Source organism: Cyprinodon tularosa, unplaced genomic scaffold (genome assembly GCF_016077235.1).
Source record: "Cyprinodon tularosa strain WSP-4 unplaced genomic scaffold, ASM1607723v1 ctg872, whole genome shotgun sequence".
NCBI lineage: Eukaryota > Metazoa > Chordata > Actinopteri > Cyprinodontiformes > Cyprinodontidae > Cyprinodon > Cyprinodon tularosa.
In genome coordinates, this window is record NW_024039643.1 from 59,108 (window position 1) to 68,491 (window position 9,384).

Here is a 9,384-nt window from a genome sequence, read left to right on the forward strand (position 1 = left end):
CAAACCGTACTTCCTTTAGTAATCCTTTCATTAAAATTGCAGTGAGAAAATAATCTACATTTTAGTTGCAAATTAAGCATCCAGCTTCCCTCCCAGTTCTGCACAGATGACTCAGGTTGGAGCTGCTTTAAGTCGGGGATTTTCTAACACATGCAATAAATATGCTGCTTATTTTTATTTTCATTTTTTCTCTCTGTTCTATTGGAGAAGGAGGTCGCCTCATATCCAAACCGCTGGCTGATCCATCTGGCATTAAAGCAGGTCGTGTTCCAACAGATGAGCCTGTTTTTATATAACCTTCAACCTTTGGGATTATTTGTTCAGGTGTGTTTAGCATCCAGGTGATCCAAGCGGGGGCCCGTCTGAACAGGAAGGAGGGAGACCTAACCCCTGTCCGCCCAGCATAAACGTACCGCTCTACCGAACCACTGATGCAGGTGCTTTTAACTAACTGATCCCCCAATATGTGCTGCTGATTTTTGGGGCCAATTCTTTATGCTGATATTTTCCTTTTTCTCCATTTAAATTATCAAAATGATGCAGTGATAGTAATGAGAACAGGGGGCGCCCTCTGCTGCTCTCAGACTAATCCTTTCAGATCACCCATTGATTTTAGGTTTTTTATAGTGTAAATTATTTCACCCTTTTATTAAATGAAGGGCATTAAAATCAAAGTATCCTTTCCGCATGCATGATGGAGGTAGGAGTTAAGATGGCTGCAAGTCCAGCTGTGTCTTTGCTCCGTCAGCTGATTGGTGCAGAGTTCCTGAAAGCAACAGAAGGAGCTGCATTGTTCTCCTCTTAATGAACACGTTCGTCACCAACAGGATTTCATAGATACTTTATTCACTTCATCTTTGAGTTTTAATGGAATTTAGAGCCTCTAAAACTGTCAAATAATATAAAATCTAAGAAATAAAAGTTTTAGACCCAAAGCCAATAAATATGTGTTGTGAGCCTGTAGACATAATGCAGACAGCAGATGTAAAAAATCTGGCAGTAACACGGAGGAATAATCACTTTGCTGTGTAAAAAGCACAGATCCGCATCAGATAGATAGATATGGTGAAACATGGCAGATCCGGGTTCACTCTATTATTGCATGAACTGAGCCTTCATTGTTCAGAGCGCAACAATGAACAGCAGCAGACAGTCTTCAGTCCCCTGGCTGGTCAGAGGGGAGGTATTTCTAATGAGTTTCTATAAGAACACCCGTCACCTCCAGACTCTATATAGATCTAGATCAGGGGTTTAAAGCGTGGCTGCAGGTTTTCTTTCCAACCAAGCAATAGCACCAGACTCCATTCATCTCATCAAGTCATCATGTTCAGATTGGACTCACTTGATGAGATGACTGGAGTCTGGTTGCTATTGCTTATTTGGAAAGAAAACCTGCAGCCTCACGGCCCTTTCTGGAACCACATTGACACCCCTGATCTAGATCAACCAGATCATCCAGTCTGTTCAAAGGCTCAAAGTTTTCCATCTAAGGAAAACCAGCTGGTTGCATCCAGTCATCCATCTGTTCCTCCCAGATGAGCAGGAACAGACAGAAAATATTGACTTGGATTGTTTCAGTTCTGTAGCAATCCCTCCACCAAGCATGTAGCGACAGTGGAGAGGAAAACTCGGTTTAAAAAAGGTAGAAACCTCCAGCAGAACCAGAACCAGGCTCCAGAAAGGATATACAGGCCCTGCTCTATCATCTCTATCATCTCGCTGTTGATTGATCGATCCTTTTTCTGACACGCTTCATCCCAAGTGGGGTCCTGACGGCTGCTGGTGTCTATCTTCAGCTGCCTATAGCTGAGAGGCGGGGTTCACCCTGGACAGGTCTCCAGTCCATCGCAGAGACAAACAACCATTCACACACACAGAAACACAGCGGGCCAGGAATCGAACCCACAACCTTCTGCACCACTGACTGCCCGCTAATCTCACCTTAAAGCAATGAATCAACTTTTTTTTTTTACAGCGTCACTCCAGGGCAGAATATTTCTACATTTTCTAATATTATGGAAGAAAAATAAGGAAATCCCAGAAACAGGATTAATATGAGATTGAAATGAAAAGTCCTAATCAAAAATATTTTCAAATGTTGATGTTTAAGTCTTTAATTTTATGAAAACATAATGACTGATCATCCAACCAACGTGACTGGTTTGCTGTTTATTCTGCATTAATGCTCAAATGGTCAAAACCAGGAACGTCACTGGACCATTAAGATCAGGTCATCACTACGGTTACAGTTCAGTATAATCACAGTTGGTTTAAGTAATCCACCAGATTATGCATCAATGATTTAGTTAGCATGTAAGCATCTCCAGCTCTTCTGATCATTCCAGTGAATCTGGAAATCAATGGTGGTTATAGATCAAACGTTAAAGCGGGGGGTCATTAAAATAATATATCAAGAGTGGTGCAGAGAAACAGTATTAAAGTGATGGGGCAGGGTGTGGAGGGGGGGATATAGGAGGGAGGGAGGATATGTGTGGGTTTTGGAGGCGGGATGTATCTGAATTTTAACAAAGGAGATTAAAAATATTGGTAGAGGGAGCAGCTGGGCTGGTCCTGCCAGAGGATGAAATTAGCTTCACCTATAATCCTCTATCTCTATGAATCCATGTATATTATGAAAATGAATTATCTCGCCTGCAGACAGATGGAGGAAGGCAGCAGCACACCTCACCACCCCAGCAGGGGTAAACGTGATGGATGGATGATGGTTGGATGGATGATGGATGGATGGATTGATGGATGATGAATGGATGGATGATGGTTGGATGCATGGATGGATGGATGGATGATGGTTGGATGGATGGATGATGGTTGGATGGATGGATGATGAATGGATGGATGATGGTTGGATGCATGGATTGATGGATGGATGATGGTTGGATGGATGGATGATGGTTGGATGGATGGATGATGGTTGGATGCATGGATGGATGGATGGATGATGGTTGGATGGATGATGGTTGGATGCATGGATGGATGGATGATGGTTGGATGGATGGATGATGAATGGATGGATGATGGTTGGATGCATGGATTGATGGATGGATGATGGTTGGATGGATGATGGTTGGATGATGGTTGGATGCATGGATGGATGGATGGATGATGGTTGGATGGATGATGGATGGATGGATTGATGGATGATGAATGGATGGATGATGGTTGGATGCATGGATGGATGGATGGATGATGGTTGGATGGATGGATGATGGTTGGATGGATGGATGATGAATGGATGGATGATGGTTGGATGCATGGATTGATGGATGGATGATGGTTGGATGGATGGATGATGGTTGGATGGATGGATGATGGTTGGATGCATGGATGGATGGATGGATGATGGTTGGATGGATGGATGATGGTTGGATGCATGGATGGATGGATGATGGTTGGATGGATGGATGATGAATGGATGGATGATGGTTGGATGCATGGATTGATGGATGGATGATGGTTGGATGGATGATGGTTGGATGATGGTTGGATGCATGGATGGATGGATGGATGATGGTTGGATGGATGATGGATGGATGGATTGATGGATGATGAATGGATGGATGATGGTTGGATGCATGGATGGATGGATGGATGATGGTTGGATGGATGGATGATGGTTGGATGGATGATGAATGGATGGATGATGGTTGGATGCATGGATTGATGGATGGATGATGGTTGGATGGATGGATGATGGTTGGATGGATGGATGATGGTTGGATGCATGGTTGGATGGATGGATGATGGTTGGATGGATGGATGATGGTTGGATGCATGGATGGATGGATGATGGTTGGATGGATGGATGATGAATGGATGGATGATGGTTGGATGCATGGATTGATGGATGGATGATGGTTGGATGGATGATGGTTGGATGATGGTTGGATGCATGGATGGATGGATGGATGATGGTTGGATGGATGATGGATGGATGGATTGATGGATGATGAATGGATGGATGATGGTTGGATGCATGGATGGATGGATGGATGATGGTTGGATGGATGGATGATGGTTGGATGGATGGATGATGAATGGATGGATGATGGTTGGATGCATGGATTGATGGATGGATGATGGTTGGATGGATGGATGATGGTTGGATGGATGGATGATGGTTGGATGCATGGATGGATGGATGGATGATGGTTGGATGGATGGATGATGGTTGGATGCATGGATGGATGGATGATGGTTGGATGGATGGATGATGAATGGATGGATGATGGTTGGATGCATGGATTGATGGATGGATGATGGTTGGATGGATGATGGTTGGATGATGGTTGGATGCATGGATGGATGGATGGATGATGGTTGGATGGATGGATGATGGTTGGATGGATGGATGATGAATGGATGGATGATGGTTGGATGCATGGATTGATGGATGGATGATGGTTGGATGGATGGATGATGGTTGGATGCATGGATGGATGGATGGATGATGGTTGGATGGATGATGAATGGATGGATGGATGATGGTTGGATGGATGGATGATGGTTGGATGCATGGATGGATGGATGGATGATGGTTGGATGGATGGATGATGGTTGGATGCATGGATGGATGATGGTTGGATGATAAATGGATGATGGATGGATGCATGGATTCATGGATGGATGATGGTTGGATGGATGATGAATGGATGGATGGATAGAGATGGATGGATGAACGATGAATGGATGGATGGATGGATGATGAATGGATGGATGATGGATGGATAGAGATGGATGGATGGATAAATGTTTGATGATTGATGGATGGATGGATGATGAATGGATGGATGGATGATGAATGGATGGATGATGGTTGGATGGATGGATGATGGATGATGAATGGATGGATGGATGATGGTTGGATGGATGATGGTTGGATGGATGGATGATGGTTGGATGGATGATGGTTGGATGGATGGATGATGGTTGGATGGATGATGGTTGGATGATGGTTGGATGCATGGATGGATGGATGGATGATGGTTGGATGGATGGATGATGGTTGGATGGATGGATGATGGTTGGATGGATGGACGATGAATGGATGGATGATGGTTGGATGCATGGATTGATGGATGGATGATGGTTGGATGGATGGATGATGGTTGGATGCATGGATGGATGGATGGATGATGGTTGGATGGATGATGGTTGGATGATGGTTGGATGCATGGATGGATGGATGGATGATGGTTGGATGGATGGATGATGGTTGGATGGATGGATGATGGTTGGATGCATGGATGGATGGATAGATGATGGTTGGATGGATGGATGATGGTTGGATGGATGGATGATGGTTGGATGGATGGATGATGGTTGGATGGATGGATGATGGTTGGATGGATGGATGATGGTTGGATGCATGGATGGATGGATGGATGATGGTTGGATGGATGATGGTTGGATGATGGTTGGATGCATGGATGGATGGATGGATGATGGTTGGATGGATGGATGATGGTTGGATGGATGGATGATGGTTGGATGGATGGATGATGAATGGATGGATGATGGTTGGATGCATGGATTGATGGATGGATGATGGTTGGATGGATGGATGATGGTTGGATGCATGGATGGATGGATGGATGATGGTTGGATGGATGATGGTTGGATGATGGTTGGATGCATGGATGGATGGATGGATGATGGTTGGATGGATGGATGATGGTTGGATGGATGGATGATGGTTGGATGGATGGATGATGAATGGATGGATGATGGTTGGATGCATGGATTGATGGATGGATGATGGTTGGATGGATGGATGATGGTTGGATGCATGGATGGATGGATGGATGATGGTTGGATGGATGATGGTTGGATGATGGTTGGATGCATGGATGGATGGATGGATGATGGTTGGATGGATGGATGATGGTTGGATGGATGGATGATGGTTGGATGGATGGATGATGAATGGATGGATGATGGTTGGATGCATGGATTGATGGATGGATGATGGTTGGATGGATGGATGATGGTTGGATGCATGGATGGATGGATGGATGATGGTTGGATGGATGTAGGGTGACCACCTGCTAATAAGCCCAAGGGGGGACAAGGGGTATGTTTCTGAGGGACAAAGTGGGAAACTGCTTGGTGCAGCGGTGCCCCCACCTCACGGGCAGACTCACTGATAGAGGTTTACACATTTCTAGCACATACCACCTTAGATGGTATATTAATAATGTCCTATTCCCATAAACATGTGTAATTGCTGATGAATGCTCATGAATAGGCCAACCAATGTGTATTTCTTTCTAAATAAAGATTCATAATACTTTGAACATTCAATGAACAGATGCACTTCCAATTCCGATTTACTTTAGCTATTCAATTTTATTTATTTTTATTACAATTTATTCACTTTAAATAAATTATAATTTGAAATTAAAGGATTAACAGGAATTGTAGTTGCTCTACACCACAGGAACTGTAAAAAAAAAAAAAAAAAAAAAGGCTTAACTCACGACTCCAGAGGTTCACAGAACGAGAAGGGGGAGGAAGGATGGTGAACTTGGATGTTGGTAAAAGCAGGGACAGGGAAAAAAAAACTGTTCAGTGTTCTGGGGACACCTTTAGGACTTTGGGGTCACCTTTAGGACTCAAACCTTTTCACCAGCATCTGAATAAAATAAGAAAGAAAGATAAGAGACAGAATTAATTTATGATAAGCTTCCAAATGGTTTTCCAGTATAGACAGAGGAGTGCAAACCCATCACCATCACAATACAAAACAATACAAAAAGGTGCCAAAATACAATCCTATGCAAAACAATGACATATTTTGACCTAAAAGGCTACTATTTCCTAAAAGTGACACATTTGCACCCCTGTAGACAGCCCACCAATGTTCAAAATCAATCAAACTTCATCTTAGACAAATGGGGTCTTACATATCTAGGTTTCTTACCTTCAGGTTTCTTCTTGAAGTTGTATTTCTTTTTTGAGCGTGCAGCATTGAGGAGAACCTTCTCTTTCACTACATAAGTGTAAAAGTACAATAATGTGCAGTTCCAACTGGTATTTTACGCGAGCGCGCTTTTTTTACGTCACCGCGCGGCTGCATTCTTGGAAAATGTTTAGACCGGCCACTGATGATTCAAATCACAAAAAAGTGGTAGAAAGACGTTTAAAAATTGACTTCAAACATTTAATTTCATTAATTTGGGCTTTCATTGCCATCTGCTGTCATATGAGAGTAAGCACAACTTGACGACCATAAGCTTTTTCATATTTCTTGCATTGATTATGCGTGACACGGTCTCAATTTGCGGGACGAATGAATTGGGCTTCAAACGCTGTGCGCGCACGCGCTACGCGGGACGGGTGGTCACCCTAGATGGATGATGGATGGATGGATGATGGTTGGATAGATGGATGATGGTTGGATGCATGGATTGATGGATGGATGATGGTTGGATGGATGATGAATGGATGGATGGATGATGAATGGATGGATGAACGATGAATGGATGGATGGATGGATGATGAATGGATGGATGATGGATGGATAGAGATGGATGGATGGATAAATGTTTGATGATTGATGGATGGATGGATGAAGGGTTGACAGATGGATGATGAATGGATGGATGGATGATGAATGGATGGATGATGGTTGGATGGATGGATGATGGATGATGAATGGATGGATGGATGATGGTTGGATGGATGATGGTTGGATGGATGATGGTTGGATGGATGGATGATGGTTGGATGGATGATGAATGGATGGATGATGGTTGGATGGATGATGGTTGGATGGATGATGGATGGATGGATGAACGATGAATGGATGGATGGATGATGGTTGGTTGGATGGATGATGGTTGTATGGATGATGGATGATGAATGGATGGATGATGGTTGGATGGATGATGGTTGGATGGATGGATGATGGTTGGATGGATGATGGATGATGAATGGATGGATGGATGATGGTTGGACGGATGATGGTTGGATGGATGGATGGATGATGGTTGGATGGATGATGGATGATGGTTGGATGGATGATGAATGGATGGATGGATGATGGTTGGATGGATGATGGTTGGATGGATGACGGATGGATGATGGTTGGATGGCTGATGAATGGATGGATGGATGATGGTTGGACGGATGATGGTTGGATGGATGGATGATGGTTGGATGGATGATGGTTGGATGGATGATGAATGGATGGATGGATGATGGATGATGGTTGGATGGATGGATGGATGACGGATGGATGATGGTTGGATGGATGGATGATGGTTGGATGGACTACGGATGGATGATAGATGGATGATGGATGCAAGGATGGATGACGGATGGATGGATGATGGTTGGATGGACTACGGATGGATGATAGATGGATGATGGATGAAAGGATGGATGACGGATGAATGATAGATGGATGATGGATGCAAGGATGGATGACGGATGGATGGATGATGGTTGGATGGATGATGGTTGGATGGATGATAGATGGATGATGGATGCAAGGATGGATGACGGATGGATGATAGATGGTTGGATGGATGATGGTTGGATGGATGATAGATGGATGATGGATCTGGCAACGGCGTCCTCCAGCAGCCAATGAGGTCATAGCACGGTGCTGAGGCGGCTGTTGATTAGGACTCCTCGTTAATTATGGACAGCGGTGAGCATCCTCTTCAGCAGATTTTTAAACAACAGGACATCTTCAGAAAGAGGCTTCTCCAGATCAGTGCAGGACAGACCTCTACAGGAGATCCTTCCTGCCTGCAGAATCAACACCTGTTAAAAAAAATGTATGAGCTACTGCAGCATTTCATTTCCCTTTGGGATTAATTATTTTTCAATCTTAATTGGTATGCAGCAGACAAATGCGTCCTTCTTTCTGCCCGATTTGAAGGAAGGGTCCGCTATATCCTCCAAAGCTTTGGGTATCCCAGGATTCATTGCGAGTCCAAGCTAGCCAGCTGGTCCGTGCTCAGAGGAAAAAGGGAAATGGCGCCAAATAGTGATGAATATTGGAAGTTCACTTTAATATAATTGAAGTCAGTAAATAGTTCCATCTGAAATGAATGAAAGTAGTTGTTTTGTTAATGAGTCAGATATGTGGCGGTAATGTTTGGCTCATCTAAAGGTTTTAATCTGTTACTGTGTAAATGGGTTTGGCTGGAATTTAAGGACAGATTCTAATATATCTGCAGGGTGGGGACTATAAACCTGATAGGATTTTTATTTTCTAACTACTATTTGGCACAATTTGCTTTACTAAGTACTTTTTGTTGCTGAATATAAGAGATTTTGCAGATATATTTTTCATACATACAATGTTTAGATGTATTTATATCTTTCTACCCCTTTTATAGAAATTCTGGTGTT